The sequence below is a fragment of the Ictidomys tridecemlineatus genome, chromosome 7 (assembly GCF_052094955.1).
Source record: "Ictidomys tridecemlineatus isolate mIctTri1 chromosome 7, mIctTri1.hap1, whole genome shotgun sequence".
Classification (NCBI taxonomy): domain Eukaryota; kingdom Metazoa; phylum Chordata; class Mammalia; order Rodentia; family Sciuridae; genus Ictidomys; species Ictidomys tridecemlineatus.
Window position 1 is genome coordinate 30,724,783 of NC_135483.1, and position 10,513 is coordinate 30,735,295.

General features: G+C 41.5%; 1 protein-coding gene across 2 annotated transcripts in view; it reads right to left on the reverse strand.

Annotated features, from left to right (window-relative positions):
- The window catches only part of Oxr1 (oxidation resistance 1), a 381,332-nt gene extending 377,507 nt beyond the window's left edge, over positions 1 to 3,825 (reverse strand). For both annotated transcript variants that reach the window (XM_021724665.3, XM_078016782.1), the window contains exon 1: positions 3,649 to 3,825. The gene's annotated coding sequence lies outside the window, so the exon portion shown is untranslated. The remainder of the gene's footprint in view (positions 1 to 3,648) is intronic.
- Positions 3,826 to 10,513: the final 6,688 nt, after the last annotated feature.

Consider the following 10,513-nt stretch of genomic DNA (forward strand, 5'->3'; position numbering starts at 1 on the left):
TCATGCTGTTGATTTAAAATGGAAACTAAATACGTGAAAATTATATGGGATTCTTACCTTTCTGTGTAAATATCTACAAACACTAAGGTTTCATTTTGGAATATTTCATGGGGCTTCTAATAAATATTTACCTACCTTTCTTCTTCCATTCTGTTCAATCCCTTACCAAATAAAGAATATACTACCTGTCATTTTAACCAAAGTAATTTTTAATTTTAAAGCTTAAATATTGTCTATTTAAAAAAGCAATTACCAAACGTGTTCAGTGAACAAAATTACAGCAGAGCAGTTTTAATTTGTTTTTATCAAAAAGTGTTTGTTCAGTTCACAAATACATGCATATAACCTGCCTTTTAGAACTTCCCTATGGTAGGGCATTTTTAAAAACCAAAAAAACGTTTTGCTGGAAGGAAACCTGTTTAATTTTAAGTATTTTTGAACATGGGACTCTTTTGTGATGAAATTCTCTTAGTATTAACTACTCTTAATTTTCAGGATGGACTTCCAACTGGAATATTCAGAAGCATCCTTAAAGGGTTACTTTAAATTGCAAGTATGGCCTGTTGAAAGCCATGGTTTCTTAACATCAGCCTAATTGATAACCGGGGGTGGATAATTGGGAAGGACTGTCCAGTTCATTTAGAATGTTAGCAGCACCCATGGCCTAGCCCAGTATCACCCCACCCACAAAGTCATAACAACAAAAAATATCTCCAGATATGACCAATGTCTTTGTGCTGAGAACCACTGGTCTATATGCCTATCACTAAAATCCATCCCTGAGGTGAGAGAATACAATTTTTCTTTTTCTACTTTGACTGACATTTTTCTCTCTTATTCTGCCTCATCTAGCCATTATGCCACTTTTTTTTTAAAATGCCTTTTCCTTAGGGCAGCAAAGATTCTACTATTTTCTAAAGCTTACCTGTGCTTAAGTACAATCCTACAGAAAAACTGTCAAGTTAGGCTTCTACTTAAGAATCAGGAACTAGCCCAGGGGTTGCAAACCTTTGTATTTCAAAAGCAGGAGGTGGAGAATGAAGGATTTTTCTATTCCACATTAAATTTAGCATTGTATAAGTGAAATCTGCTATTCAACAGATTCACAAGGTCTCAGGCATCTAATTTTTGCCTTAACAATTTAATCGGTGCACCCAACCTTCCCTTCTCCTTGATCCTCAAACACAACAATATAGACAGACATGTAAGGTTATTTTTTATTTGAACAGCATTCTAAGGAGAAGAGAAGTAATGGCCAAAATAGTCATTTGTTTTACCTTCTGGTGTTCTATAATAATCAACAACAACAACACAAAAATCATAGTAATAGAAGCAGATGACAGCAAGAGACTTTTTATTCAAATGTTCTACCTTACAGACATTTTTCAAAGGGTGTATTTCAACAGTCTGCTAGCCAGTGGGCCAGCCTCTGTCACATGGAATAAAAGGACATGCCCTGAACTATTGAAAGTGTGATGTCTTCTGTGTCCCTTCACTGGTCAGGCATCACAGTTCAAGCCAGCCCACCCTACTGTTCTCAATAGTCTTTCCAGAAATTCTCACTTCCCTTCGTTTGAATCTTGCTCCTATAGTTTGATGCCCCAAAGATTTCTGATGGTATATACTGGGTCTCAGATAATGCTCTTTAGACAACAGATGGTTGGCACAATTCACATTCCCCCTTCTTTGGATCCACAGATGATACAGGTTTCCAGCATCACCTTCATCTTTATTTCCTCATCTGGTAAAGCCTCCGATAAATGTGGCTCAGACGACAAAACAGAGAGAGGGATGGAGTCTGAGAATCCATGGTCACAGTGACAACTCCCTTCCATTTCAGTTTCTGATCCTGTATGCTGCAGAAGCTTGCTTCTTTCCATCAGTGCGTGAAATGTTTGCTTGTCAAAGTGTTTCTGCATAAAGATATTTTGCACTTGTCTATTTTACTAACCTGGTCTTTTTAAGTTATAAGTACGTGTAATGAACTTGGAGGAGGGCCCGGTGCAGAGAACCCCTAAAAGGTGGTCATTGCCCCCATTTCTCCGCCCCTCAGGCCATTTGGAGACACCCACTTCCCGGTCCTCTGGCAACGTCACCGCGTCACCTGCAGGCGCACAGAGGGAACCGCGGACCCTGGGAGTGACGCCTCAGGGAAGGACCGGTGGGTTCCTGAGCCACTCTGACGGCTGGGACTTCTAGGATTCCCTCCCACACCCACAGAGTCTTTAGTGTTAGTAATTCAGGACTGCCGCATCCTTGGAGTGCCATTTCAGTGATGAGGGCCATCAGGTTTGGGATGTAAGGGGGTTCGGGAAGAGGTTAGAGAGGAACATCATTGGATGAGCAAAGAATGTGACCCTGGGGAAAGGAGGCAGAAGACACGTAGGGAAGCACGTTTCTTTTAATCCCCTCCCCGTGCCTCCCGTGGAGTCCAGGATCTCCTTGTCATGGAGACAGACTGCAGCAACATACGCGACCCCAGGCGGGCAACACGTACATTCACACCGCACGCGCACACGCACATTCACACCACACCGAGAGTTGCACGCTGCAGACTTCTGCTTGACTTCCCTGCCCAAAACACCGCACCTTCAGGGGAGACTACAGATTCCTATGGCCTAGAACAAACACCACTCCTGCTCCGTGAAACACATTCAGACCCACATTGCACGGAAGGTGCTGGGGTCCACCTAAGAAAAGCCTCTGAAGCGCTCCTTAAATGACTACCGTTTCTACAGCCTGATCTCTGACCAAATTTACACTCTCTCCTCCAAGGTGCCAAGGTGCGCCCAAGCCAGGTAAGAGATGAAGGAGGACCCTGGACTGCAAGTGAATCTCAAAGAACCGCTCCTAGATCACTATTCAAGGACATGCATGGTAGCCTCTGGCCCTTTCCTGAGCCTTTCGGTTCCATCAGCAGCCCGGTTCTTCTGCCCGATCCCTGCACAGCTCTGCTCCTCCCCTTCACTCAAATCCCTCAACGATTTTCCAGCCGGCCCTTCCAGGCGACTTTAAGCATCCAGCTGGTGGTTCTCTACACCTAGTCTCGCGTACTCCATCCATAGGATTGATTCAAGGTTGCCTCTCTCCATCATAATAGCTCCCTTACCTTGTTTCGATCCCCCAAATTATTCGAGTCCACCCGCTCATCCAAAGCCCACTATCCTCTGCACCGGCGTCCTCTGCTGCCATCAAATCCGCTTTCCGCGCGCCCCACTTTCCATCAATCTTCCCTCCAGCCACCCTAGTTACGGACATACTCACCCTCTACTTTGCCCCCAGCACTGCGCTCTCACCCTACCCGTGGTGGACACCCCACTTTCTCTCTGCAGCATTCCCTAGCCATGTTCCTGCACCCCACACCTAGCCTCCTTATCCCGCACCAGCCCACTTCTGGTTCCTTTTCCCAAGTCCACCTCTTGGCTCCCGCCAGAGTCAGTTCTACCCTCCTGCTTTGCCCGTCGCCCTTTCTCGAGCATCCCAGTGACAAGCCGTTTAAAAACTGGCCAAGCGGCTCAGAGAGGCACTGAGCAAGAGGGTAGAAGCCGGCCGGCTCTCCCGAGTCTCCAGCCGCGCCTCCCACTAGCCAGCCTGTCTTCCCCGGGCGCCAAACCCTTGCCCCACCGCCCAGCAGCCTCACAAACTTACTTGCGGGTCGCCAGGAGGGGGCTGCGGTGAGCGGCTGCCGGGCCCGCGGCGGCGAGTGCGCCCCTCTCGGCGGGGCCGGGCGGCGCGGCGCTGGCGCTGCGCTCCTGCGGTCGCTCGGTGAATGGGCTCAGCCTGACGCAGCTGGGCTCTGCCCCCGCCGCCGCCGGGGCCTCCGAGCGCTTCCAGACATGCTCAGTTTCTAGACCTGCCCGCGTGGACGCTACCAAGAGGCAGCAGAGGTGGGGGAGACGGAAAGGAGCGATGGAGCGGCTGCCGCGAGCTGGAGGCTACCAAGCGGAAGACGGAGAAAGAGGGGGGCGACGCACTGCTAAAAATAGCTCCTGCGGAAGGAAGCCACCCGACTGACAGCTCACCCCCGTGCCGCGCACGTCCTCTCTGCCTGGGGCTCGGGCTTCTGCGCTTGCCTCGCCGGCAGGGCCGGAGCTCGCACCCTGCTGGGTTCCTGCCCACACTGGAACCGCCCCGGGGAGGATAGGGAATCTCCCCATTAGGCACTTGCGGGGTTCGCCCGAACCAAATTCTAGGTGGCCGGATTTCAGGACCCCAGCCTGCGGGGTAGCCTTCATTTCAGGGTTTCGCCAAAGAAATGGAAGAAAGTAGGGTTGAAATGATGAAGAAGCTTCTCCGTTATAGACTTGTGGAAGAAAAAATAAAAGTTTTTCGAAGCTTGGTTTGGTTGGAAGGAAAAAGGAGGAAAGGCACAGGGAAACCAACCCTGACACAGGGGACCTTGGGCTGGCGTGAGTCAGGCTGAAAGGCGTTATGGAGAAAGCTTCAAAAATTCAGAATTCTTAAGGTGTTTGCGACACCTCATTCCGCAGAATTTTACATAATTGGTTGACACCCTCCCTGTCCTTGGAGATGTTTTTGTCCCTGTTCCCTGAGTTGTAATTGACATCCCCCACATTCTGCCAGGGCTACAGCCCTTTCTGGCCAGGCTTTACATTGTAAGTAGAAAAGGAAGGAGAGCTGGAGATCTGTAGATTCTGACAGCTGAGCTAGAACCTGGGTGTTCTGTAACCCTAAGAAATATATGTCCGGATGCACCCCTGCTTTTCTGAGCATCCACCAAACACTCTCAGCCTAAAGGCCTCTCCAAATCTACTGACCTGAAAATTGGCTATTTCCTACTATTAATTTTCACTGTAGTCTATTTTAATTCATACTCATTGTATTTTTTAAATTGCCTTCTTTAAAGTGGGAGTTGTGAATGCTTCCTGGGTCAAATTCCAATCTTACATCTTTCACCCTTTACAACCACCCCATGAGAAAAATTATTATTTCCTTTTGACCTGGAAAAGCATTGAAGTTTACACAGTCATCTATTGCCTAAAATAATACTATGTTGAACTCAGGGCCTCCCAAATTAGAAAATTCTGGTTAAGACATATTCTGTCCCCCTGAATCAACGTTTTACCTGCGCTAAGACTCAGGAAATTTGGTAACTATTCTCATTGCAATGCAATAATTAATAAAAACTGATTATGAATTTTGTTCTCTATTATACCCCTCAGCTTCTTTATAAGCATCCACAGCTTAGATGTTGTGTGTTCTTTTGAAAGTGACTGTTTCATTCACTCAGTTTACTAAAAGTCTTCTAAGAGGAGTGTATGGACTGGGAATGCGGTTTACAAATACACCCCAGTCCAGACTGATGAAGATACATTCTTTGGCTATTTTTGAGAATTAGTGAAGTTTTGCTAATGCAAGGAAAGTAATATGTGTTTTTTTCAAAGAACCATATTTGTATGGATCTATTTGGTCAAGATGTCTTCTAAATTGTCTCCTTCCATCCCTACTTAAAATTTATTGTCATGTCCAGTCAGAAAAATTAACTATCAAAGTTTTTTTTTTTTTTAACTGAGGCTACAGGTGTCATCTCCATCACTTTATGAAGACACTATTTTCCTAATTTTTCATGAGAGATTCATTGGGAAAGTCAAAATGGAATTTCCATGGAGTATCCATACAACTTGTTCATTACTTTCTGCCAGCAGTGAAAGAAGATAAAAAATAAATTTTATGTTCATTTCTAGTTTCATTCTTTCTCAGTAATTAACCTTAAGATGTGTTCCTCTGAACATCTTATGCTACTGCATGCACATTATATATAGTCACCAGACATGACACATTTTTAAAGATTTTTCACTTTGCTACCTTAGTGCAAAATTAGTGCATAGTTCCAAAACATATTGCATTTAAAATTCAATGTCAAGTGACCGAAACTCAACTGTGTAACTAAGGCAAAGAAAATGTATCTATAGGTTTATATAAGTCACAGGTGCAAAAGTTGGAAGGGCTGATCCCAGCTCCACAATGTCAGTAAGAATACAATTCTCTCCCACTTGCACTCAGCATTATTTTCTATATTGGCTTCCTTCTCAGAGTATGACCACAGTGCAGCTCCAGGCCTACAAAGATGACAAAGTTTGCATTCAAAGGCCTTTTGCTCTGGTGAGCAGATCAGTCTGTGAAGAACTCTGATTGGCTGTTCAGACTCACACATTATCTTGTACATCCTCCTAGGGGAAAGAAAGATTCTCCAAAGGAAAACATCCAGTTAGCAGAAGGAGGAATAGGGGATGCTTGCAAGATAGAAATCATAGATACGTGCTACATTCACAGAGTGGCCTTTTCCCACATGGACAAAAAAAAGGACAGCAAGCCTGCTAGAACAGCTGTTGGTGTGAGTTATTCAGAAATGAGCAAAAGAAAAATACCACTTTGAAGGGATTCTTTCCCCTCTTTTTAGGCAGAGATGCTTTGATTTGCCTGCCTAAGGGTGACATCCCCTCTTCGTAGTCTTTTGATCTTTCTTTCAGGGGCCCTGTTATGTTCGAGGTGGTGCCACTCATTAAAGCTATCTAATGAGCCACATAGACAGCTGAGGCTTCCCAGTTCACAATCTGTACAGGAAAAGGATATTTTCCATACTATTAAAGCCTATTCTTTTTTTTTTTTGGTTTAAATACTGAACATTATGTAAACTGATTATAAAAAGTGGGCTTTTTTCCTTCCAATTCCAAACCTGAGCAGATGGGGAAATGCTGCTCTCCTTTCAGCTACTGTACTGTTTCAACTGGATCATTGTTGGAATTAATTGAAAAATTGGCTATCTTTACTTTTCTGTTATTCTTGAGTCCTATGTAATTTACTTCCTACACCCTTTAATATTTGTTCATGAATAAATGAAGGCAATCCATGAATCACTTCATTTAAAATGCATTCCGGAATTACATTAAAACCATAACATCCACACTTGTTTCTTTGACCTTCTTCCTTGGTGGCTTCCTGCACATTGTCTTATAGAAAGTCTTCCCTCAACTCCTGTCACATCACACCTCCTTAGCACACATCTCTGATTATTTCTCTTTTTTTTCTAGTTATTTTTTTTTCATTTTGTCCCTCTAGCTCTTTGCCTCTCTTTTACTCCACTTTCTCTTTTATGTTAGTTAGCAATATAATTACGTTCTTTTCCCTGATGGACTGCAAATTCTTGGAGAATTTGGCCCTATGGCAAATTTGTATTTGTGTATATTTTGATCTCCAGGATTTAATAGACACTGATGAAAGCATTCATGAATTATAATAGAGTAATATTTAGATATTAATATATAGATATGAAACAAGAGGACTTCTGGAGTAAACACATTATTTGTTACTAAAATTATTTAATTTTGAATTCCTTAAGTACGGCCTATCCGACATTGCCAAATATTTATGCACAGAGTCTAAGCATACTCTGTTAGATGGAGGCACGCTTTTTAGGCACTGGACACTGGTTTACCTTTCTGTTGCATCTTTCATACCCTATTTGCTTTTAGAATATCATAATCAGTTTGTGAAATTTTTCATAAATGAGTTAAGACAAAAGGAAACATCAAGACAGCTTCAGTAACAATCTGTTAAAAGTTCTCCTGTTCTTGATAGTTATTTCTTCATCATGAAAACATTAAATATGAAGAATTACATGGGAGTGATTCAAAATCACTTATGCCAAAATTATTCTTTCATTTTATGACTATAGATAAGTGTCACAACAGATTATCTCATGATATATAATAAAGAAATAAATGTTCATATCCCCCCCCACCCCTGGGTGTACTTTAAGGCTAAAACCGCTCCAGGTAATAGTCATGGGACATTAAGTATGCTCATAGAATTTGTGAATCAAAGTTACTTCTTGACTAAAAGACTTAGCTTTGAGTCCTTTCCTCAGGGAAGAAGAATGTGCATAATCATGTAGTTCAAATATCAGGCTGCTCTTTTCTTGCCTCTAAATCTAATGCAAACATGCCTTAGTTATTGAGCAAGCAACAAGGACTTGATAAAGCTGCAGCTAGCTCTTTTTCCTCCTCTTTGAATCCAATGCTACAATAACAAATATTTTTTAGGTACAGTCTCAAATTCTCAAGGATTATCAAGAAATTCATCACCATTAATTTATTTTCCCAATGCTGGTGAATATAAGAGATTCAACTACAAATCTGCACAAATGGATAACAACATTGAACATTGCTTGCTATGTGTCTGTATCTGGCTGTTAGGTAGATTCTCCCTTTGCATTCTGCTTCATTCTCCTAGCAGTCCAAGGATGTATTTAGCATATTTTTTTTGGTTATATGTGTAGAACTCTAATAAGGTGGTTTAGATGAAAAGGGAGATTTTCTGGCACAATCATAGTATAAAGTCCAACTTCCAAGAGGCATGAGCCTTCTCTGAGCATCAAGAAGTAGAAATGCTAAAGTGATTCTGCCCATTTCTCATCAACATCTCTCTCTCTGTGTCAGCTTTACTTTTCTACCTTGTAAACAGGCTTCCTCCATGACCTGCAGAGTGACCTAGGACTCCTCCATTAATTAAGGCCTCTACTGGTTTTGGATTAAAGGTTCCCAGATTTTGATCCCCAGTTTAGCTAAAAACAAAATTAAAGTTTCCCAGAGAACTTAGTGAAACATTCCCCCCAAAAAATTATGGAAAATAAATAATAAAACTTTTCAGTGGAATTCTGGCATACACTCCTTTAACTCAGTGATGCAGGTCAAGGTCACCAGTGATGTCATATGGACATCATTTGTGATAGCTTGCTATGATGTGAATGAGAAGGGCACCCTATCTCTGTAGAATCTTTTCTAAAACCTAGAACCCTAATCAAACCAGGATAAAAATATCAAACAAATCCAAGTTGAGAGATGTTCTACCAAACACCTGGCCAGTCCTCCTCAAAACCACACATGCACACACACACACAAACACACACACACAACGTCCATATTCACGTATATACACACATCTATTGTGTATATGTCTGCATTTAAATAAACAGATAAAACATACTTCCATGTGTATATATGTATATTTATCTATTAATTTATTCATTTTAATTTACACATATTTGTGTATTAATATATTTACATATGTTTATGTATGCTCCTATGTACATATATATTTTACTATTTATTTAAACACAGGGAAAGACTATTCCAGGGAAAAAACACAATCCAACCAGCTTATGTTAGATGCCCGTCCAAGACTCATTACCTGTGAGCTTCCAAAAGGGTCATTTAGCAGAAAAAAAACAAATAAAGACTCCTGAGGTTCACACTTGTTACTCCAGCCATTCCCAGAAAATGAGTGCAGTAGGAAATGGTAGAAGAAAGGTGTAAGAAGCCAGTGGTGAGCCAGACAGGACTCTCATTGGTGAATAACCCAGAGGAAAAACTGATAATCAAGAGACTGAGGGTTATATTTTATCAATTCTAAGGTAAAATAACACATATTTTAACCTTTATGGAATCAGGATGCATCTAATCAGTCTTAGTGACTTGTTGATGGTGTTTTAAATTGATGAAATATGGAAATTTGCTTATGAAGATAGTAAAGGATGGAGACCCAGGATTCCAACCCATGCTCTTAACCACTCTGATATCTAGACTCAAAAGGACAAAATGAGCACTGGGGTTGCCATTTTTCTCAGGCGTCCTTCAATATTTAACACAGTATCATATAAAACCAGTGCTAATTATGTCAGCCCAAACTACAAAGACAAAAGTAGAATTCAAACTGTGTGAAATCTGACCTAAGAGGTTTTTTTTGTTTTGTTTTGTTTTAATTTGGATAAAGTTATTCATATACTATATATAGTTAGACCCATCAAATAATGGTCTGGGAAATTAGGATGGTCAAGGACCAAGAAAGAGTTAGACTATTTTACAAGTAATTTACCAGGTAGACTGTAAGAGTCCATTTTGGATATCACATTTTAACATTTTACTTCAAGTAGGTTAAAAAAGCAAGATACATTTTTAATTAATTTCGTGTGTATGTGTGTTTGTGGTCCTGGAAATTGAACTCAGGGGCACTCTATCACTCAGCTCATTGCCAGCCCTTTTTATTTTCATTTTTCCCAGGCTGGCCTCAAACTTGTGGTCCTACTGCTCCAGCCTCCTGAATAGCAGAGATTACAGGCGTGTGACACCATGCCTGGCTTAAATAACTTCTTAATCATGTGCTTCATTAGTTTAATAAAGTGCTTATAAAATCAGGCAACACAGGCATTTATGTTTCATTCCAGTAAGAGTCAACAACAGCATGCTGTTAGGAAAATAAGGAATAAGGCAGAGGTTCTTTCAATTCTATTTTTAAATCCATAATCTCTACTATACAGCTGTTACTAGTCAGCATCCCAGTGATGTTGTATTTTTCAAAAGGTAGACTGCTTTCATGGATCTTGTGCTTCAGCATGAAAAACAGGCATTTTATAGTGTAATTACAAGTGAGGTAAGAATTTAAACACTGAAAGTGTTTGGGGAGCACAGTCAAGGAATTTAATCTCATTTGGATG